Here is a 24,354-nt window from a genome sequence, read left to right on the forward strand (position 1 = left end):
GGCCAACGAGACTTGACTAATCGCACGCAAGCAACGGAATACGTCCATTCGCGTGCCGGATCAAGCTAAGTGTTCTGAAGAGTCAACGAGTCATCCAACGAAGAGCGACTCGGACGAATCACGATCGAATCAAGATCAGTTTCGGACTCAGACTCAGAAGTGGATTTACTGCCTAATCAGGATCCGGATTTACTGCCAAATCACAGTCAACGAATCAAGTCTGGATAAATCAACCACAGAACCGAATCACGAATAGAACCAAAGGCGGAAAACAGCAAACCCACACACCCGGAGGGGCTCGGCTCAAACGAGCCACCCCAGCGGTGGCTCGGCCCAAGCCGAGCCACCCTAAGGTGGCTCGGTGGCCGAGCCACCCAAGGTGGCTCGGCCAAGGCCGCGAGCCACCCTGAGGTTGGCTCGGTGGCGAGCCACCCCAGTGGTGGCTCGCCAGTGCCGGCCACCAGAGTGTGGCCGACAGATTTCTGTGCGCGGCACAGTAAAGAGAGCCTATAAATAGAGGCCTTGCGTTCATTTGTTGAGAGGTTGGAAAATTGGAGGCGAAGCTCTGCCGGATTCAAGACTCAAAACTTAAAAAAGATTGGAGCTTTGGCGACTCTTCGGGACTCACTCTTCCAGATCTGGCGTGCTCAACGATCCGTCAACGCTCAAATAAGGCAGTGTTCGAGAGGATCGGATCTCAGATCTACGCAGCGCATACTCCCGGATCTAAGCTTGGCTCTTAGATCCCGAGCGGTTTGGACGATTGTTTCCTTGGTGAAATCAATTCCTCCCCGGCTATTATTTCCTTGGCTGAAATAATACCCGTTGTTACTGCGTAGATCCGACCGGATCTAGATCGGCGCGTGCTGTCCACGGCAAACAACCCCGGCGCAGGCCAAAGAACCCACAAAGCGGAGCGACCGCAAAACAGGAGCTCGCGATTCGTTCGACAAACAAGGCAAAACAGTTGTAATTTTTCATTCTTTTCAATTGATTTAGTTGTAACCGGAATCTTATAAAAGACCGGATCTTTGTAATCGATAAACTATTACAAGAGTGCTACAATGAATCATTAATGAAGAAACCAACGATTTTTTCCGCGAACATCTGCGACCACCAGTCGGAGCCAACGATCTTCGCTGCCGAGAGATCGTTTGCCGTCGCAGCGCGATCCTGCATCCCGGTCGAGGAGGAGGTCGAGTTATGAGTTCGACCAACAACAAGTTCGAGGAGTACCTTTCATCCTCGTCCGGATCTACCTCCCCTCGCAAGTCTAAGAGTCCAAGTCTCTTCCCAGCAGAAAGGGTGCGTTGGTACGAAGAAGTTGAAGCTACCAACGACGACCTCATCCTGCATTGACGCCAAAGTTGCGTCGGGTGAGCGTCCACCAACCTCCAACCAGATCAAGCTGGGTTCCAACAATTTCCTCCGTCACCAAAGGAGCGGTGACTCTCTCAAAGAGAGCCCGCCAGAGGCAACGCCAATGCTTGGCCAAACGATTCGCCAAAGCGATGGAGGTCCACCGACGGAATCCGCTACAATGCGGATTTTGAAGAACGGGAGAGGCAAACAGCCTCAACGGCCGATGAATGGCGACTCCTCCAAGCCGCCAACGAACGAATGGGGTCCGTGTCAAACGGAACGTTCGACATTGGAGGAGCGCATTCGCAAACGCCGCGGCACTATCAGCGCAGGCACGGCCTAAAGTCGAAGAAAGCCCGTAGAAAAGCTGCGCAGAAAGAGGTGGTCAAGAAGCCACCACCAACCCGCCAAGTCTGGAAGCCTAAGTCTGAAGTGTGGCGACCCGGGCCAAAAGCAAACCATTGTAGCCTTCAAAGCAAGCGCCAACCTCCGGCGAATCAATCAAAGTCGCCGTTAATTCAATAGGCTCTCCGCGGAGATCATGCAGAGATGCATCCCGAAGGAAGAAGCCAATTTTTAGAGCGCCTCCGGTCTAAGTCCGGATGAGAGAGGCAAAGCTCCAGTTCACGAGCGTTTGGGTCCCCGATGAAGAGCCCAGAACGACTCAACACACTGAGGGGTCGTGCTCACTTCCAATATGACAAGAGCTCACGGCAGCTGCGCGCACTAACCTTGCCGCATCGAAGTCCAGAGCACGCTGAAGATTCGCGCCCACGAAGGCACGGTCTAGGGCGTGAACCTTGAAGCCCAAAGAAGGCGACTTCCAACCTCAGATGGAACATTATCATCTGATAATGATAGTGTTTATACCTGAGAAGTCGTGCGCCGCACACGATAGGTTACTCTGACTGTCAAAATGACGAGTTGTACTATCGTGCTGGGGGTACGAATAGAACCAGGAAGAGGAGTCCCGAGAACGGGAAATTCAATTGCCCTGTTCCAAACTCATTCGGGCGGTTATTGTCTGAATGCAATTGCGATAAGGCGGTCCCTGAAAGAGTTTCAGTTTTTGAAAGACTTCAGCCGCGGAGGATGACCAAAACCAAGCCTAGGCGCTTTCCAACGAAGAAGGAAGGCTGATTGAAGATGCGAATTTCCGAGGCGTCACCACCAACACTGACGAGCAAGAAGACCTCATCAGGGATAATCTGCGAGTCGATTCTGAAAGCATCCCGGCCGTCTGACCCGTCTGCCAGTCTGGAGCAATTGCACGAGGAATTTATGGTAGGGTTCGGACAAGAGTACCTTTAGAAGGTGAAGAGTCGCGTACCTGCTCCGCCATCGCATCAGATAATACAGTGTCCAGTGAGGGGACCCCCGTGAGTTCACTGATGATAGGTGGGAGCAAATTGCCCCAAGATGCATTGAAGACGCTTTGGCTAAACAGCAGGAAACTTTCAGCGCTTCGAGAGCCAGATGACCATGCCAGAACATGAGGAGAAATGCATGACCAACAATCCAAGCATTTTGGCGAACCAGCAGGCGAGCCAGTCGCCGCCAACCAAGCCACATCAGATCGGAGAGGACGGAGGATACAAATGCTCACGATGCCAATAACCCTCCTGTCTCATATGCGGGGCGGGTGAGGTGGTAACGAGGATGCCAACGCACGGCATAACAAGCTTGAAGACTGCAAGCATCAAAGATCTCGAGAGCCAAAATTAAACAGTTGACTCCGCCTCAGAGACGAAAAGAAATAGTCGCGATTCCCCTGTCCATAGCCCAATGAGAGTGGGGAATCGATTCCACTAATCGCCGCGAAGTTCTATAATCTAAGTCAACGTTCCGCCGTTCGATGGCGAAGGGTTCCAACCACTCGAGCATTTTGATTATATTCAAAATACGCACCTGGTTATATTTCCGGCAAATGAAGCCTCTGACTGGTTGCGGTCAATTCTGCTCGGCGCACTCTTCGCGGCGGAGCCGCCTTCGATGGTACGCCGCCTCAAGCCCAGGGAAGGCCGTAAGTAGCTGGGACGACATGAGACAAAATCCTCGCCTAACTTTTTCGACGACGAGCACCGAGATATCTATCGGATCATTGCTCATGAGGAAGCAGAAGGACGGGGAGTTAGTCGACACCTTCGTCATAAAGCGTCCTTGGAAACAAAGCGGTGAATTGCCAGGACCCGATCACCGAGATTCTCATTCTCCAGACCTGCCATAATAATCTGTCCTTAGACGTATTGGAAGCAATGCGGTGGACAGCTACCGTCTGACACTTGGAAGGATGTCTGAAGGTTCAGTCGGGAGCAGGCTGAGCGATGACCTTAGAAGGAAAAACGGTCCCGGAAGAGAACCTCAACCGACGGAAAGTCCGCCCTGATACTAAACTTCGCCTCTCGTAATAAGGCAACGGCAGCGTGCAGCTGCTGGTGGTGCGCTAATCAAAGCGTCGCAACAGCAATCTCGACGGCAGCCACAAAGACTTCGGTTCCGACAGATTCCAAAAAGAGTTACTCTTTCGCAAGGTGGACGAAGCCATGTTCCGAGCCAGTTGCTTCGAATCCCTCTTTCGACAGGTAGAACAAAATTCAAGCTACCACCTATCACAAATCATGCGTAGGAAGTGACAGCACTACGGAACCCAAAGTTACTGCTGTCATACCACAGGAGGGTCGTCTCATCCCACCGGAAGGATTGCTTACTCTCAAGAATTATGCATTCAACCTTGCTTGTAAGCAGGCTTCATAACGCCTTACCGGAAGAGCCAATTGAGAACGCGCCAAACTCCGGAAAGAGTATACGATATAAACTGTTTCTCATTCCTCCGGACCGGGGTTATAAGAGCGTTAAACTACTCTCCCTGATACTCCAGACTAGGTTATATGAGGTCTAAACTGCTTCTCCCCATCTTTTTGACGGCGATGTGTTCCTGTGAGATAATTAAAGCTAGATATTCTTCAGGTAACCCAATTAGGTCAACTACTAATTAGATGTATCGAACCAGCTTCCGCAGACAGAAACTGGGTGGACGATATATGTAACGGGAAGTTCCCAAAACCACAGCAATGTAATAAATAAAAAACTTCCCATTCAATTCCACCGTGTCTGTGCACTCAAACAACTCCTCTGCGTTAGAGGTCTGGACATAAAACCCGCCCATGGTCAAAACCTTCTTACAGTTAGGACCACAGTCAAAATCCCTCTCGATTCCCCCCACATGACGCGAGTAGTACCCACAAATCAGGCGGGAAGCGGCATAAACCTTCCTACAGTATAGGATCGTCATTAAACCTTCCAATTCGTTTCAAAACCTTTCTACAGTTAGCGACCAAAACCAGAAATCCCTCTCCAGAATTCCTCTAAGATGACACGAGATGTCACCTTCTAATCGAGCTTGATTCAAACCTTCCTACAGTTAGGGCCGTCGACCTCTAAACGTCCTGTTTGGGCCAAACACCTCCTACCAGTTAGGCGTCAAAGCCATAATTCACTCTCATAAAATGAGAAGATTCATCTTTAGCTTAGTAATCAACCTTCCGACAGTTAGGGTTAGCTAATTTTTTTGGATTCTTGGAGTGCGACGATTCCCACTCTTGCGTTCTCACCTTTCCGGATTCCAGGGGGTGGAGATCCCACCTCGAGTTTCCTATTCCAGCTGAAGATAATATAAAATCTCTTTCTTTTCAGCGTCGGGAGATAGAACTATAAAATTAGTTCCTCTCCATTCTCGGGTTTCGCTCTTTGCCCCAAGCAGAACGACACCACCTTTTTAACTCCAAACATCTGTGCTTCACAGGTATAGGAAGTTTATCCCCGAATCCTAAGCAGGGATAAGTCTGCGCCTAACACGCGCTTGCCGCGTAGTCTTTTTCCGTAGCAAAAAGACACCAGCGCCTTCGATTCGCTGGTATTCTATCTAAAACCTAAGCAAGATAAGTCCTGTGGGGCCTAACCCGCCGCTGCCGGTTATCTACCATTCTCCTCTCGCCGCTCGTTGGTTTGTCGGTTTGTGCCGAGCTGAGCTAAGGGACCTATAAGCAATTTTATATGCCTACAATGTTTTGTACGTGAATGTTGAATAGGATTTTTAGATAAATTGATTGCACTTGATTGTCACACATTATGGATGATATAGGACAATTTATGCCATAATCAGATAATGTTTGTTTCATCCATAATAATTGAGCACATGCTAGACTTGCAGCAATACATTCTGCTTTAGTCGTTGATAATGATACTGAATTTTGTTTTTTACTAAACCAAGATACAAGTGAATGTCCTAAGAAATTACATATTCCACTTGTACATTTTCTATCGAATTTGCATCCGGTAAAATCAGCATCACTATAAGATAATAAATCAAACGTGCTATTCTTTAGATAAAACAACCCATAATTTGTAGTATCTTTAAGATATCTAAAAATTCTTTTCACGGCTTTAAGGTGTGAGTATCTTTAAGATATCTAAAAATTCTTTTCACGGCTTTAAGGTGTGATTCTTTAGGATTAGATTGAAATCTAGCAACGGCTTTAAGGTGTGATTCTTTAGGATTAGATTGAAATCTAGCACATAAACATACACTAAACATAATATACGGTCTACTAGCAGTAATGTAAAGAAGTGATCCAATCATACCTCGATAGAGGTTTTGATCAACATTCTTACTATTTTCATCTTTGTCAAGTGATATAGTAGTGCTCATTGGTATTTTGATAAAAGGTTTGAGTAACTCATTAGCATACTTGCTTTGATTGATGAATATTCCATCTTTTAATTGTTTGATTTGAAGACCAAGGAAGAAATTGAGTTCACCCATATGACTCATTTCAAATTCGTCCTGCATAGTCTTAGCAAACTCTTGACAAAAATTGTTGTTAGTAGAACCAAAAATAATATCATCTACATATATTTGATTTAATAATATATCTTTATTTATTTTCTTAATAAATAATGTTGAATCAACCTTTTCAATTTCAAAACCTAAAGTTAAAAGAAAATTCTTTAATCTAACATACCAAGCACGATGTGCTTGTTTAAGACCATATAAGGCTTTCTTAAGTTTAAAAACATGGTTTGAAAAACTTTCATGTTCAAAACCGAGAGGTTGTTCTACAAAAACTTCTTCTTTTATAAAACCATTTAGAAAAGAACTTATAACATCCATTTGAAATAGTTTAAAATTCATAAAACATGCAAATGCAAGTAAAATTCTAATTGATTCTAAACGAGCAACTGGTGCATATGTTTCATCATAATCAATACATTCTTCTTGATTATAACCTTGTGCAACTAATCTTGCTTTGTTTCTAATAACTTGACTAGATTCATCTAATTTATTTCTAAAAATCCATTTTGTTCCAATAATTGAGTTATTTTGAGGTCTAGGTATAAGATCCCAAACATTATTTCTTGTAAATTAGTTAAGTTCATCTTGCATAGCAATTATCCAAAAATCATCAAGTAAGGCTTCTTTTATATTTTTAGGTTCAATAGTTGAAATCAAAGCTGTATGAGCAATCAAATTAAAATGAGATCTAGTAGCTACTTTATCAAAAATATTACCAATAATTAAATCATGTGGATGATTTTTAACTTCTACAAAATTCTTTGGTAGATCATTTTGTAAAGTATCATCTTTTGAAGTATCTATCATTGGTGTATCATTTATAGTATCAACTAAATCATCATCATTGTTTGAAATAATTGGTGTTTTTGAAAAAAAATTCATCAAAAGAAACATGCATTGATTCTTCAATGACTAAAGTTCTTTTATTATATATTCTATAAGCTTTGCTATGATTAGAATATCCAACAAATATTCCTTCGTCAGATTTAGAAACAAATTTATCTAAGTTATCTTTCATGTTTAAAATAAAACATTTACAACCAAAAACTTTGAAATAAGAAACTTTAGGAATTCTATCATAAAATAATTCAAAAGATGTTTCTTTAAAATATATCTTAATAAAACTCTGTTTAGAACATAACATGCTGTTGAAACAGTTTCTGCCTAAAAATACTTTGGTAAATTACTATCACATAACATGGTTCTAGCACATTCTTGTAAAGTTCTATTTTTCCTTTTTACAACTCCATTTTGTGGAGCTGCTCTAGGAAAAGAAAAAGTATGTGAAATACCATGTTTATCACAAAAATTTGCAAATAATTCATTTTCAAATTCACCTCCATGGTCACTACGAATAGAAATAATAGAAAGTGATTTTTGATTTTGAAATCTTTTGCAAAATGTAGAAAACTCATTAAAAGCATCATTTTTATGTTTAAGAAATATTACCCATGTAAATCTTGAATAATCATCAACAAGAACAAAAGCATATCTACTACCATTTAAAGATGCTACTCTAAAAGGACCAAAAAGATCAATATGAATTAATTCTAATGGTCTACTTGTAGAAATTATATTTTTAGATTTGAAAGAAGATTTATGTATTTTTCCTTGTTGACATGCATCACAAAAATTCTCTTTATAAGAAAGCTTAGGTAAACCTTTTACAGAATCATTTTTAAAAATCTTAGAAATATGTTTAAAATTAACATGTCCAAAACGTTTATGCCATAAAATAGAATCATTAGAAGTGTTTAAAATTAACATGTCCAAAACGTTTATGCCATAAAATAGAATCATTAGAAGATGCAATAAGACAATATTCATTAGAAATGTTATTCATAGATAATACATATATATTATTTTTTCTATGTCCTTTAAATAATATAGTAATTAAATCTACGTTATAAATCAAGCAAGATTCTTTTTCAAAAACAATTTTAAAACCTTTATCACAAAGTTGACTTATACTAAGCAAATTATGTTTAAGACCATCAACTAATAAAACATTGTCAATAAAAGGTTTATTTGGATTACCGACAATTATGTTTAAGACCATCAACTAATAAAACATTGTCAATAAAAGGTTTATTTGGATTACCGACAATTCCAATACCGATAACTTTTCTTTGTTGTTATCTGAAAAAGTGATGGTACCACCATCCTTATTTTGAAAAGATGACAACAATTGTATGTTTTCAGTCATATGTTTGGAACAACCGCTATCCAAAATCCATCTATTTTTCTTGGGTACCTGAAGTGATAAACATTTACAAATTTGGTACCCATGCGATGTTGGGTCCATGAAATTAGCCTTTAGGAAACCAAACCCATGAAGAGTTTAATTTGCCTAAATAGTTAGTTGATAAACAAACATTTTTAATATAATCAGAAATATAAAATTTTTTATGTAATGAAGTTAATTCTTTAGGCACCCAAATAGAAAAGAATTTTAATTTCTTTTTACATATATAATCATTTATATTACAATAAGGTTTTACAAAAATGATATTCTTAGATATATTTCTAATAACTTGAAAATCTAAACCTTTTGTCTTTTGAGATTCTTTTTGAAAAGAAAGTATTTTATTAAGATTTTCTTTACCTTTATTGAATGTACTAACATTTAAACATATATCATCATATTTTAATTTAATAGAAGAAATATCTTTATCTAAACTATTAATGTGAATATTTAAATTATTACATTCTGATTTTAGATAAAAGTTCTCATTGGATAAACATTGATTTTCTTTAAGCAAGAAATAACTTCTTTCAAATTAATTACTTGAGAGTTAGAATTTGTAGATGAATTAAAATATGAAATTTCTTCAAGTAATATTTTATTTTCTTCTTTAAGAAAATTATGTGAAGCCTTTAATCTGAAAAAAGTTTCATATAAATCCTTAAAAGCATCTAAAAGTTCTTCATTGTCACTTACTTCCTCTTGTGCCATAAAGCACATATGAGCACTTTTCTTTTCTTCAATTTCTTCATCCGAAGATGAATCATCACTATCATCCCAAGTAACCACCATGGCTTTACTTTTCTTGTTGTTTTGAATATTGTTAAAGTTGTTGAAATAATTTGATTTTTACTTACTCTTCAACAATGGACAATCTTTCTTCATATGCCCTGGTTCATTACACTTGAAACAAAGTAAGTTATTTAAATTTGAACTTTTTAATTTGTACTTACCTTGTTTTATGAATTTTCAAAATTTGCGTGCAAACATGCTCATTTTATTGAATGCAAGCACTTTCTTGTTCCTTGTTCCATCATCATTCTTTCTGTCTTCAATTTGGACTTCATAAGCCATGAGTTCAGATAAGATTCTCAACCGTAAGAATTAACAAATCATTTGCTTCTTCGATTGCAGTAACCTTCTTTTCCCATTGTGGAGTGAGTGATCGAAGTATTTTTCTTACCATCTCTACTTGAGTGTATGTTTTTCCAAGACCAATGAGAGAATTTGTAATGTCAGTGAATCTTGTGAAAATTTCTCTAATTGTCTCATTTTCTTTCATCTTAAATAATTCGAAGCTTTGTACAAGAACAGAAATTTTAGATTTTTTAACCTTATTTGTACCTTCATGAGTTACCTCAAGTGTGTGCCAAATATCGTATGCAAAGGAGGCCGTTGACACCCTATTAAAATCATTCTTGTCAAGTACACAGAAGCAAGCGTTTATTGCTTTAGAATCCAAATTTTTATTATTTCTTTGTGAAGTAGTCCATTCTAAAAATGGAGTTGATGGCTTCTTGTATCTTGTTTCCACAACGTTCCAAAGTTCGTAGCCAATTGATTGAAGGTAAATCTTCATTCGGCACATCCAATAGTTGTAGTTCAATCCATTGAACATTGGTGGATGAGTTGTAGAATGACCTTCTTTGAATTGTGATGTATTTGTTGATGCCATCTTTCACCTTGCTCTGATACCAAATGTAAGATCTGAAATAGAAACACTAGAACACTAGAGGGGGTGAATAGTATTCTTTTAAAAATTATAAAAAGTAGATTATAAATTACAAAGAAAGAATGGTAATAATCTCAGAAAATCACAATCACAAACAAGAGTTTTTATACTGGTTCCACCAATCTGGTGTGCATCCAGTCCCCAAACAAATCCCGCTTGAGATTTCCACAATAATTTTAAATCAAGTACAAAATTAAAACCAAACCTGACCAATTTGTAAGTTCCTACAAATTGCAACACCAATTGATAACACTTTGCCAATTGCACACCAATCTCTAAATCAAGAGATCAACCTCTCTCAAACCGAGAGACCTTTCCTTTAATCAAACAACTCAATTCCTATAAGCCTTGATTTGTAGTGTTGTGTAGCAGTGGCTTAGGAATAATTTTATCCTCTGGAAATTGCCTAAATAATTTGTGTTTTGAATGAGGATAAAAGGCAATTTCAGAAACAATTTTTTTCTTAATACTTAGCAAAATCGGAATGTTTTTAACTCATGAAAAATGCACAAAGATTGAAGCTTATAGGTATATAATCATGTGCCATTTTTCTGAACATATAACATTTATATAGCCCTTGAAAAGATAAATTTTTAAACTTTAAAAAATGTTTAAAAACGGGTATAAACTGTCAATGATTCAAACATTAACGTTCAGTAAAACTCCATTAGTAGTCGACTATAATGCATAGTAGTAAACTACTCTATAATACAGAAAGTCTGGAATTTAGAAACTAAAACTTAGTAGTCGACTATTCTTCTTAGTAGTCGACTACTCTGTATTACAGAAAGTCTAGAAAAACAAAAATCAAAGATCAGTAGTCGACTATAATTGTTAGTAGTCAACTATACTGTAAAACAAACATTCTGTAAAATAAATTTCAAAGCTCAGTAGTCGACTATAGTTGCTTGTAATCGACTACTCTGTAAAATAGAAGTTCTGTAAATCAAAATTCAAAGCTGAGTAGTCGACTATAATCCTTAGTAGTCGACTACTCTGTAGTTTTATAGAAACTTATATTTTTAACTTAGACTTTAATAGTCGACTACTATTCTAATTAGTCGACTACTAAGGGTAAAAAATGTTATGTATGAAATATTTTTAGACTCAATGATTAACTAAATACTCTAATGGTTAACATAGGGGATTTCTATTGTTAACCAACACACTAAGCCTGTGTTAGTATGTTCTAATTTCTATGTGTGTGTGTAAGAGAGTGATCAAAGCTTGTACAATATTTCTAAGTAAAGAAAAATGTAAAAATTACATTGATGTATTTGTTCTTCATCTTCTTTACTTCATAATGCCTTGAACTCATCTTACACTTGTTCATATTTGATGTTGAAAAACAGCATTTAAATGTTAGTGCATTTGTATAACACACATAGTGATTCACATTATGAATAAATTGTTATCATCAAAATTATATCATGGGGACATGATATCCAATAGTAATGCCTAGATAGGTTGTAATTCCTAACACTTGAGGGAGACACGGACTAGAGACCAACACTTGAGAGGGTGTAAACTAGGATTGCAAGAGTGTGAGATTGTAAAGTTTTTGGTTAGCTAGAAAACTGAGTGTGAGGTGTAAACGTTATTCGGGTGAGCGTAGAAAACTTGGTTGTGATAGTGAATTTCTCCTCGGAAGTGAGGAGCGAAGATGTAGGACGAAAGGTCTGAACTCCGTGATCATATCGTGTGTTTGAGTTTGCTTTGGCGCACTTCTCTTATGTTTATGTTTCTTGTCGCCATTGTCCATTGCTCATTATTTATATCATCCACTATTTTGTTTATTTTGTTTACCCTTGTGTATATCACTTATCCTAGCTTACATACCTTATTGTATTTTATACTTGCTAGGATAACTTGTTAATTAGTTTTAATTAACATAAAATCGGATTAGATTAGCATAAGACCCTAATCACCCCCCTAGGGTCTAACAATTGGTTTCAAAGCTTGGTGCTCTTTGATTTAAGGTCTAATCGCCTTGAGTTAAAGATCCAAGTTATTTTTTTGTTCTAATCTTGTTTAGATTTCATTTGTCTTGCTTGCATATATATATATATATATATATATATATATATAGATGCTTATATTGTACCCACTATGGAGAAATCCAAGTGGAGTAGAAATGATAAAAGATTGTTTACTATGAATAAAGTTGTGTTAGAATATATGCTTCATGCACTTGATTCTTCTATTTCTAACAAACTTGCTTATTTTGATAGTGCTTACAAATTGTGGATATTCATAGAAGCACATCATGGTAACTTGGAGGAGATCCAAAGGATTCCGATGGATTCTTTCTCAAGTAATATTGGAGCTTCATCATGCACACGGTCATTAGGCTTAGCCCTAGTGTGGTATGCGGTTCCGAACTCGATAATGATTTATCTAGTGATGAACTTGCTTATACTAGTAAAAAATTATTGCATGCCTATAATAAATTACATAAAGATTTTATTGATTTACAAAGCAAGCATGTAGTTTTAAAATCCGATCATGAGAAGGTAGTGTCCAAATTTGATGTCATTGTAAAAGAAAATACTATGCTTAAAGAAAACAATGACTTATTAAATTTAGAAAATAAAAAATTAACCTCATCAATTGCTAGCCTATCTCATGCTAAGATTGATGCCATGTTAGAAGTAGAGAACATAAAAAATGATACTGCTTCTTTTATAAATGACTATTTATGTTCTACTTCTAATATTAATGCATATGTGCCTAATGATGAATTGAATCATGTTAAGGATCGCATATCATCTCTTGATTCTACTCTAAGAACATGCATTGTTAATCATAACAAACTTATGGACTTGTGTGCAAAGTCTAATGCAATCTCTTCTAAGAAACCTACACATTATGCATACATGTATAACAAAATTTACAAGTGTTCCATTTACGGCAGAAAAAGCCATATTGCTAAATTTTGTTATAATGCATAAAAGCCCATCAAGAAAAATAATTCTTGTGCATTCCATTAAGTTTCTTCATTACACACACATGCATATGCATCAAATGCTCATCATAAGCATGCTAGTGTGTTTAAATGAGATTATTGTGATCGTTTTGGCCATTTAGCAAAGTTTTATTTTGATTTGAAAAAGAATTCTAGTTTTCCAAAAGCTTCTAGTAGACCACATGTTTTTAAATGTGATGTTTGTGGTAGGTCTGGACATCTTGCAAAATTTTGTTATGATATGCAACAAGCTTCTAAGTTGCAATATGTTCCAAATAGACCATTATTTAAGAATGTTTCTCTTTTGCAAAATATTTCTAAAAGATAATTTTTATTTACAAATGATTCCCGTGCACGAGCTAATGGTTCATAAAAACAAATGGATCTCTTTCATTGCAAAAATTACAATCGGAAGGGTCATTTGAGTGATTATTGCTTTAACCGTGTTAGTGCACCACATGTGCCCAAACAGGTTCATAACCCTAGGGTTTTGTGCTTAAATGATAGGGGTCATGTCCCTAAATCTCTTGGTACCGAGAATTTTTGGGTACCAAAACAAATTTGATTTTTAAACTAAGTATTTTAGTATTTTTCTTTCTGATTTTCTTGGTTTTGAAAATTATACTTTAATTTTTTAACATGAAAACACTTCTTTTTCTTGGTCAAATTTTTTTATTTTCATAATTATTGATTTTATTTTGATGAGAGGTTTGAACTTATATAACCCCCCGGATTTATTGGGTGTTTATTCCTAAATCTTGTTTGTCGGGTACTAAAAGTCCTTATATGGGTTGGAACAAGCTTAAGAGCTTGATATATTATTTCCTCTCTTTCATTTTGTCAAAAATTTTATTTTTATTTGTTGCTTTGAATTCATTATATAGCACAAATAGATGATTCAAATTTTAAATATGCTTTATAATGCATTCTATGAGTGGTTTGATCAAGTTCTACAAAAAAAACTTGCTTTGCTTTATTGATCAAACATCATTTTTAGGTTTAAATCTTGATTTATGATTTTATTTGAGTGATTTGTTTTCACTTGAAAACTTTTTTTAATGATTCTCATGTTTTTCCTTCTTTTGATTTCATAAATCTATTTATATTTTTTGTTGTGATTTGAGACACCTATTTATAATGACATATCATTATATGTCCTCATTGTATTTTTTGTATGTAAGTGGTGTTTAGCATATTTTTTTATCTATGCTTGCTCACATATATTTACCTTGATCTTTATTGTATATATTCCATAAGGCATTTTGATAGGGGGAGCAATCCCTATATATCTTTTTTTCGTTATACTCACCCATGCATATTTGTAGGGGGAGCTTTCGCTCTCTTCATTCTTTTGTTTTCTCCTTTTTGATGTTATCAAAGGGGGAGAAATATTATGAGTATAGCCTTTCTTATTTATATGCATGATATATTCTAATTTATATATTCATTTATTTTATGCATATATATCTTTTTTGTAAATTGTTTTTCATCATAAAAAAGGGGGAGATTGTTGGCCTTCTTGTTTTGATGACGTTTAACAAATAATTTATAATTAATATTGTTTGTCTAGTATTTATGGTTTTCTATTTATTATAGATAAATAACAAGTTAGAGGATGGATGGAATCGAGCATTCACGATCATTTTTAATGAAGGTTGGCGGAATCGTGGAGTGAAGCCTTGAAATTCAAGTTAAAGATTCAAGTTCAAAGTTCATCCGTAAGTGTACCAAGTCGAGCTTATTGAAGACCTATAGCTTGCGTAATCTAGTTTAGGAGTTTATATTATGTGTGTTAAGTACTTTAAGCTCAATATCATATACACACACATTTTATTGGTTTCTATGTATATATATATATAGTTATATATATATACACAAGTTTTGGTTTGATAGTTTTCAAGTTTTAATATGAAACAATTGAATACAATTGAAAATACATTTCTTGTTTCATACTTATATGCATATATATGATTTCATCAATATCAATTGATGCGGCATAAACATGTACCAAAAAAATGTTGCAAGTGCACAACTGTGTCAAGTTATAGTATAAAAATATCGATCCCACGAGGAAGGTATTTTGTAGGAGAAAATATAAAATCGGTTCTTATGTTGTGTATGTGACAAATAGGAGTGATGAGTGAATGTGATTGTAAAGAGATTAAGAAAGTGATAGTGTGTAAATAGACACAAAATGTAAGTGAGAGTGGATGTGACAATGAATAAATGATTTCCACAAGGAGAGATGAATAAAATCAAGAATCAAAAAGAAAAATCAAGAATGAAAATAAAATTCAAGAAAGTAAAGATGGCGGATTCAATTAAAGATATGGGTAATCTAAAATTGAATCCACTTCTTATAAAATGATGATTCCCTAGAGGGTTCAAGCCTAAAGGCGAATCAAAGAAAATAAAAATAAATAAAAAGAAAAACTAAACCCAAGAGGGTTCTAGCCTCAAGGTGAATAGTGCAACAAATTAAAATCTAACTATAAAATAAATTACAAAATCTAAACTATTCTAGCCTCAAGGTGAATAGTGCAACAAATTAAAATCTAACTATAAAATAAATTACAAAATCTAAACTACAAAATAAATTACAATAATTAAATACAAGAAAATAAATCTACTCTATAAACATGAAATAAATCTAAGGCAAGAGGGTTCTAGCATCTTGGCTATTTAAACAAGAAAATAAAATCTAATCACAAGCTTGAAAATAAATCTAAACTAATAAGCAATAAAAGAGAAATAAGAAAAACAAACCTTCAAATTAATCTCCATCTTCATCTTCATCTTCATCATCTAACAAAGAGAAGAAAAGAAAATTTTAAAGTGGTGAAAAAATTCTTTTATTAATTGTAACAAAAAGTTATAAATTTGGAAGGTCTTTTCAATTAAGAGTAGCCCTCCTCTCCAAAAGGAGTTATAAATATTTTCACTAGCTTAACTCCTCACAAAAGGAGTTTACAAAATTTTCACACCTCTAACCCCTCACTCTCTATCCCTATTTATAGTAAACAACAATGAATGAGAGCCCTTGGATGAAGACTTAAACCCTAAGGAATCATTTTTAGCCTTTGAGTTTTTTATCTTGGATTCTTGGGCCTTTTGCTTGTTGATTTTCCATTGGGCTTCTTGATTTTCCTTTGAGCTTTGCTTCATTTCTTCATGATTCATGCTTCATTGTTTTGGTTCTGGGCTTTTGCTTCATGGGCTTCTGGCTTGATTTTGGATTGTTCATAATGCATACAAGAGGTAAGGCTTTGCTTCATGGTCTTTGGCGTTTTGGGCTTCATTAATTCATGGCTTGAATCTTTTGCTTTGGGCTTTTGGACAAATTAGCAATTTGATTTTCCAATGGGCTTCTTGATTTCTATTTTTCTTTATTTCTTCATTAAATCAAGGGTTTTTGATGAGAGATGAGATTTTTTGGAATTTATTCTTCATTAACCTGCAATTAAAGATAAAAACAATTATTAGTGGTATATTTATTTATTAAAAATAGATAATAAGGGTATAAAATTATAATAAAATGTGATTATCAAATACCCCCACACCTAAACTTTTGCTAGTCCTCTAGCAAAGAAAGAAAGAAAAAATCCTAACTCACTTTCGCAGGAATCGTGGTTGTATTTAGCACATACAACAAGCATTTAAACCCCTTGGTTACCCTAGTGGACGAGTTGTAGTCTCGTGAGGATTTGAAGTGAATATACCTACAAAATTCGGTCTACTTGCCAAATTAAAGAAGTCAGTAAATAACTAAATTCACTTGATAACTTTAGACAATCTAATTGAAGCTAGTTATCACTCAAGAAAACGTTTTTATAAATAACTTTAAGGTAAATTTCCTAGAAAATCTTCTCATTATAGTAATACAAAACCAAGCCAAACTTAGAAATTTAATTTAAAAGTTTTGAAAAGAACATGCTAACTCTTTGTTTAAAATAATATTCAAGTTGCTTGATCTAAAATATTTTCCAAAACCATATATACAAATATAACTATATATATAAAACATTTATAATATTTTCCAAAACCATATATACAAATATAACTATATATATAAAACATTTATTAGTATTTTTATTTTTTATTTTTTTATTATTTTTTATATTATTTTTTAACTCTTTCTTCCTTGGTGATTTTTTTCTATTTTAACGGGCTTTCTAAGCGACCATTTAACGAGTTTTGGGTCAATGGATCCCAACCCAATTGGGCTTAGGTCATTAAGTATGGAAATACTCTTTGGGCTTAATTACTCGGTCAACTTAGGCTTTATAAGATAGAACCACCTTGAATTTAAGAGTTTTTTTTCTTTTTCTTTTGGTGCCAATTTTTCGCACTCTTCTTTTGTAATTTCTTTTGATATGTATATGTATATATATTCTGAAAAATATGTAAGTCAAGGTACGTTGAAAAATTATTTTTAACTCTATGCTAAGCATGCATAAATTCCATTATTTTAAATAAAAATTTAAGTTAAGGCTTAAGTGAAGTATACTACTTTGAAAATTATTTTTTAAGAAATTTATTTACAGTTATCATAAGAGGTAAACTTGAGTAAATAACAAACTAGAGATTAGAAAATTTAAAATTTATCAAATAAATCAATTATTACATAACTCTATCAATTTGGCAAGTGACGATATTTTTATAATTTTTTTTGAGGAAAAGGAAAAAATGACAAAAATGTAACTAAAAATATAAAATAAAGAGAGAAAAAATAACTAATTCCCACCCCCCCACACCTAAATTTTGCATTGTCCTCAATGCAAACTCTATAATGCACAAAATAAAGTAGATAAGAAGTAAAGCACTTATATTTGGTCGGCTGATAAAAATCTGTAATTACCTTTGGTCTGAGGAGGATAGAATCAGAAATTTATTCTTCTTTTTTTCTTTTTTTCTTCTTCTTTTCTTTTTTTCTTTTTTTTTTACAACTGAACAAGAAACTCTCAAATGAGAGAAGAATAAATTCTTTTTGTTATGCTGAAATATACAAAACAAACAATGTAGCATAAAGTGTTCAACATGAAGAGCTTGTATTCTACATTGAATCCTACTTTATTGTTGAAAATTCTTCCCCGGATTTTAAATAAATTCAAAAGGATATAATCAATAATGTGAAATTCCAAGCATTTCAGGGTGTTCAATAATTCTTGTAACAAAGTAAGGTAGGTATTATTAGTGTCATGCATTTTGCATTTCTTAATGAACTTAGACTCTTGTACTGTGAATTTTTGTTTTCTAACAACCAATTCTTCTGTAGCATTTTCCTGAACCCCAAGATTCAAGGTTGAGTTCCGAAAATTTGGTTGTTGATTATTCTCCAAGAATCTAAATTCATCAAGAAAGTGTTCTTTAAAATTTAATTCAAAGCAGCAAATGTTTAACACAGTTTTATTATTCTTAAAGACCTGATCTGCTATTTCTAAAATTTTCAACTCCTCACCAAAAATTTCCTCAAAACTTAAATCAGACTCTTCTTCTTCTTCTTCTTCTTCTTCTTCTGATCTTTACTGAATGTAATTTATTTCTAGAGGCTGATTATTTGGCTGGTCCCCTGGATTAGAAATGTTGAGATCAGCAGTCAAATTCCCAAAGGACAGCTTCATTTGACCAGTTCTACAGTTGATGAGAGCATTAGAAGTAGCTAAGAAAGGTCGTCCTAAGATGACAGGTGTCTGTCCTTTGGGATTGGAAACAGGCTGTGTTTCTAAGACTACAAAATCTACTGAAAAAATAAAATCTCCAACCTTAATCATAATATCCTCTAACTCACCCATAGGGACCTTAACAGATCTATCAGCCAACTGTAAGGTGCATCTGGTTGAGTTCAGTACACCTAGACCCAATTACTGGTAGACTGAATATGGAAGCAAATTGACACTGGCCCCTAAGTCTAAAAGCGCCTTATCAATGTGAGTATTACCAATGATACATGAAATGATAGGGGAACCTGGATCTTTACGTTTTAAAGGTATGGGATTTGATAGCATTTCACTGATATTGACGGCTAAAAAGACTTTCTTTGGAACATTTATTCTCCTCTTCGTAGTGCATAATTCTTTTAAAAATTTAGTATAAGATGGAATTTGTTCAATTACATCTAAGAGAGGAATGTTGACCTTAACCTGCTTGAATGTTTCTAGGATCTTCTCCTCTTGAGGAGAGTGTTTCCTAGGCTTGAGTCTATCTGGAAAGAGAGCAACTGGTCTAAATCTATCAAAATCAGGCTCAGGTTCGGGTTCAGGTTCTTTGTCATCTGAGGGGGGTGATTGTTGAATAGATTTATCAGAAGGAGAAGGAGAAGGAATTTGTATTAGATCAAAAGTTTGACTTGGAGGAGTTCTCACTTGATTATCGACCTGTCTACCTGACCAAAGTGAATGGATTACATTCACTTGAGCTTCATAGGATGAAATGCATCCTGTGTCTTAAGGGTTGACCATGGGTTGACTCGAAAATTTTCCTTTCCCTCTTTCACTCACGGCACTAGCTAGTTGACCAAGTTGGGATTCTAATCTAGCTATAGCTTGAGTGTTGGAGTTGAGCATTTGTCCAGTTGATTGCATGAAGGAATTCAAAGTGCTAGACGTTTGAGTCAACATATTCGTGGTTTGAGTGAAGGCCTTAATTATGGTTTCCAAACCCCTTTCCAAGACATTGAGACGTTTATCCTGATCTGGATTATGAGGAGTCTGAATTACAACTTGATGAAGAGGAGACTGATTTTGATACGGCAAATTGGGTTGTTGAACTTATGGATGAGAATTGAAAGGAACTGTGTTTCCCCTAGAAAATTGTTGGTTTGAAGAGAGAGTGAAGTTTTGAGTTCCGGAGTGAGTTCCCTGATTACATGCAAAGTTTGGGTGATTTCTCCAACCTGGGTTGTAGGTTAGAGAGAATTGATCATTTGCGTAACGCTGGAATGTAGCGTTAACCTATCCTACTGGCTGATTATTTCCTAAGAGAGGACATTCTTCTGAAACATGAGATGGTGACAGACAGTTGTGACATCCTGAAGCTGAAACTTGATTGATTTGAGCCGGGGCTCTTTCCTTGATTTCTAAAGCTTCTAACCTACGCATGATTGTGGCCATCTTAGCTTCAAATGTAATATTCGACTCTAAGGAAATACCACTGGACTTGGGTTGGGGAACTGATGACACTCGGTCATCACAGTGTTCCCATTGCATGGTTTTTTCAGAAAGACTCTCTAAAAACTCCCAAGCTTCATCAGCGTTTTTCCACATGAAATCCCCATGGCACATTGATTCTAAGGAAGTTTTTGCAGAATAATCTAATCCTTCATAAATTATTTGGCACAATTACCATTTTTCTAAACCGTGATGAAGACATTGGATGAGAAGATCTTTAAATCGGTCAAAATACTTCCAAAAGGGTTCTCCCGGGATAATTTTAAAATTCATGATGCTATTTCTTAGCTTCACCGTTTTATGGATCGGAAAAAATTTCTTAAGAAAAACGGTGATAAATTCCTCCCAAGTAGTGATGGAATTTATGGGTAAGCTATACAACCATTTTTTTTGCTTTGTCTTTGAGAGCAAATGGAATAAATCTGAGTTTGATCGTATCTTTTGTTAATTCTCTCATTTTAATCATAATACACACTTCCTCAAATTCTGAGATAAAAATATATGCATCTTCTGTTTTATTTCTAAGGAATATGGGAAGCATGTTTATGTAATACGATCTAAGCTCAAAATTTATTCCATTTGTTTCGGGGAGCCTAATACAAGAGGGGATTGCATTCCTAATGGGATAGCACATATCTTGAAGAACCGGTGGATTAGGATACGTCATTTCTATGATTGGTTCAAAACGAATAAAACGATGAGAATTATCCCTAACCCAAGTTTGCATACACCAAAACTATTTCTTTTTATACTTTTTTTTATAAAAGTTATTTTTTTAATGAGGAGATAATGGAAAAAGAGGAAAATCCTAACTAAAACAAATCAAAATCAATCACTTTTCAATCACTCTAACTCTAGGGTTAAGCCTAACTCAACTAGACTAGCTCCTAACCAAAAACTCCTAAAGTGAAAATATTAAAGTTTTACCCAGGTAGTTAGCCAGGTAAGAATAGTACTAGAGGATGATCAGAGATCAATTAAGTACCTCGTTCCTTGCGGAGCGCTTTACGCAACCCCTAAACCTTGCCTTAGACACCAACTAATCCAAGAAAACTTAAACCGGTTCACTTAAGGATTCTTTGTTCCTTATTGAGCTCGAATCCTTAGGGCCAACATCTAATGAGTTTTATTAGGGTTGGGTGGTGTAGTGAGGAATTAGTGATTTTTAGGCTAAGGAAAGGGTGATGAAATCTCTCACCTTATCTTGATTATGGGGTTTTGCCCTTAAAAATATTTTTAAGTGTGTGCCAAATCAAGATTCTCAAATCACTTGGTGAATTCCTACTAACAATATGAAATGCAACCCTATGAATTAAAAACAACTAAAAAGGATGGAAAAGAAAAAGTCTAAGGTAAGGGTGATAAAATCCCTCACCTTATCTTGATTAGGGGGTTTTGCCCATAAGAATATTTTCAAATGTGTGCCAAATCGAGATGCTCAAATCACTTGGTGAATTCCTACTAACAATATGAAATACAACCCTATGAATTAAAAGTAACTAAAAAGGATGGAAAAGAAAAAATCTTTTTTTTAATTAGGGTTAACAATCAAACAAATGAGAAGGGAGAAATTGTTTGAATTTATTATCTTGTTAGTAAATGTTAAAGTGTAGGGTGAATTTTATTATGGTCAACGAAAATAAAATCTTTTTTTAAGTCCTAATTGTCTCTAATTGTGAATTATGGTCAACGAAAATAAAATCTTTTTTTAAGTCCTAATTGTCTCTAATTGTGAAGAAGTAGCTAAAGGATGGAATTAAAAATTCTAGAGTCCTAATTGTCTCTAATTGTGAAGAAGTAGCTAAAGGATGGAATTAAAAATTCTAGAAAGAAGAGTTACTTACAAGCAAATCTTCAAATCCTAGTTCTTCAATCCGCGATCTTCAAGCTCCAAGCGTTTCCTTCATAATAAACACACAAGTTAAAGAATTAAAATAATTAAAACCTACTTAAGCACCTTCCCCGGCAACGGCGCCAAAAACTTGATGCGGCATGAACATGTATCAAAAAAATATTGCAAGTGCGCAACCGTGTCAAGTTATAGTATAAAGATATCGATCCCACAAGGAAGGTGTTTTGTAGGAGAAAATATAAAATCGGTTCTCATGTTGTGTATGTGACAAATAGTAGTGATGAGTGAATGTGATTGTGAAGAGATTAAGAAGGTGATAGTGTGTAAATAGGCACAAAATGTAAGTGAGAGTGGATGTGACAATGAATAAATGATTTCCACAAGGAGAGATGAATAAAATCAAGAATCAAAAAGAAAAATCAAGAATAAAAATAAAATTCAAGAAAATAAAGATGGCGGATTCAATTAAAGATATGGGTAATCTAAAATTGAATCCACTTCTTATAAAATGATGATTCCCTAGAGGGTTCTAGCCTAAAGGCGAATCAAACAAAATAAAAATAAACAAAAAGAAAAACTAAACCCAAGAGGGTTCTAGCCTCAAGGTGAATAGTGCAACAAATTAAAATCTAACTATAAAATAAATTACAAAATCTAAACTATAAATAAATTACAATAATTAAATACAAGAAAATAAATCTACTCTATAAGCATGAAATAAATCTAAGGCAAGAGGGTTCTAGCATCTTGGCTATTTAAACAAGAAAATAAAATCTAATCACAAGCTTGAAAATAAATCTAAACTAATAAGCAATAAAAGAGAAATAAGAAAAACAAACCTTCAAATTAATCTCCATCTTCATCTTCATCTTCATCATCTAACAAAGAGAAGAAAAGAAAATTTTAAAGTGGTGAAAAAATTCTTTTATTAATTGTAACAAAAAGTTATAAATTTGGAAGGTCTTTTCAATTAAGAGTAGCCCTCCTCTCCAAAAGGAGTTATAAATATTTTCACTACCTTAACTCCTCACTCTCTACCCATATTTATAGTAAACAACAATGAATTAGAGCCATTGGATGAAGATTTAAGCCCTAAGGAATCATTTTTAGCCTTTGAGCTTTTGGGCTTGGATTCTTGGGCCTTTTGCTTGTTGATTTTCCATTGGGCTTCTTGATTTTCCTTTGAGCTTTGCTTCATTTCTTCATGATTCATGCTTCATTGTTTTGGTTCTGGGCTTTTGCTTCATGGGCTTTTGGGTTGATTTTGGATTGTTCATAATGCATACAAAAGGTAAGGCTTTGCTTCATGGGCTTTGGCGTTTTGGACTTCATTAATTCATGGCTTGATTCTTTTGCTTTGGGATTTTGGACAAATTGATAATTTGATTTTCTAATGGGCTTCTTGATTTCTCTTTTGCTTCATTTCTTCATTAAATCAAGGGCTTTTGATAAGAGATGAGATTTTTTGGAATTTATTCTTCATTAACCTGCAATTAAAGTTAAAAACAATTATTAGTGGTATATTTATTTATTAAAAATAGATAATAAGGGTATAAAATTATAATAAAATGTGATTATCATTAATTTTATTTAGTTCAATGAAATCATATTTATTATTTTTGAAAAGTTTGCAAAATATGTAATTTTGTGAAAATATTGTATTCTCAGTTTTTGGACTTAACAATAATCATATACATCTTTTATCAAGTCTACAAATTATTTTGTAATGTTTCAAAACATGGTTAAGCTAAAATGTCAAACTCATGTGTTTACATTTTCATGTTTAAGACTATTTTGCAAAATGATGATATTTTTTATTTGGGAGGTCCTTTTTGAAAACCAGTTTTTGTAGCTTATTTATTATCATGGTTACAATCATTTCCAAAGTTTTATATTTTTATGATTTTATTTTCTATTTTTAAAAGAGGTTTAAAAATCAGATTTCTGTTTAAAACAGACAGTGTGCATGTCTTGAGTCGACTCATGAACAATATTGAGTCGACTCATAAACTGTTGTGTAGTTTTTATTTTGTTTCTGACGAGTCGACTCATAACATCATAAGTCGGCCCATCAGGTTGAGTCGACTCATACCTGTCATAAGTCGACTTACAAACTATGCTCGAAAGTGTGTTTTGTTTCTGCTGAGTCGACCCATGACTTCATGAGTCGACCCATGCAT

The sequence above is a fragment of the Asparagus officinalis genome, chromosome 1 (genome assembly GCF_001876935.1).
Source record: "Asparagus officinalis chromosome 1, Aspof.V1, whole genome shotgun sequence".
Lineage (NCBI taxonomy): Eukaryota > Viridiplantae > Streptophyta > Magnoliopsida > Asparagales > Asparagaceae > Asparagus > Asparagus officinalis.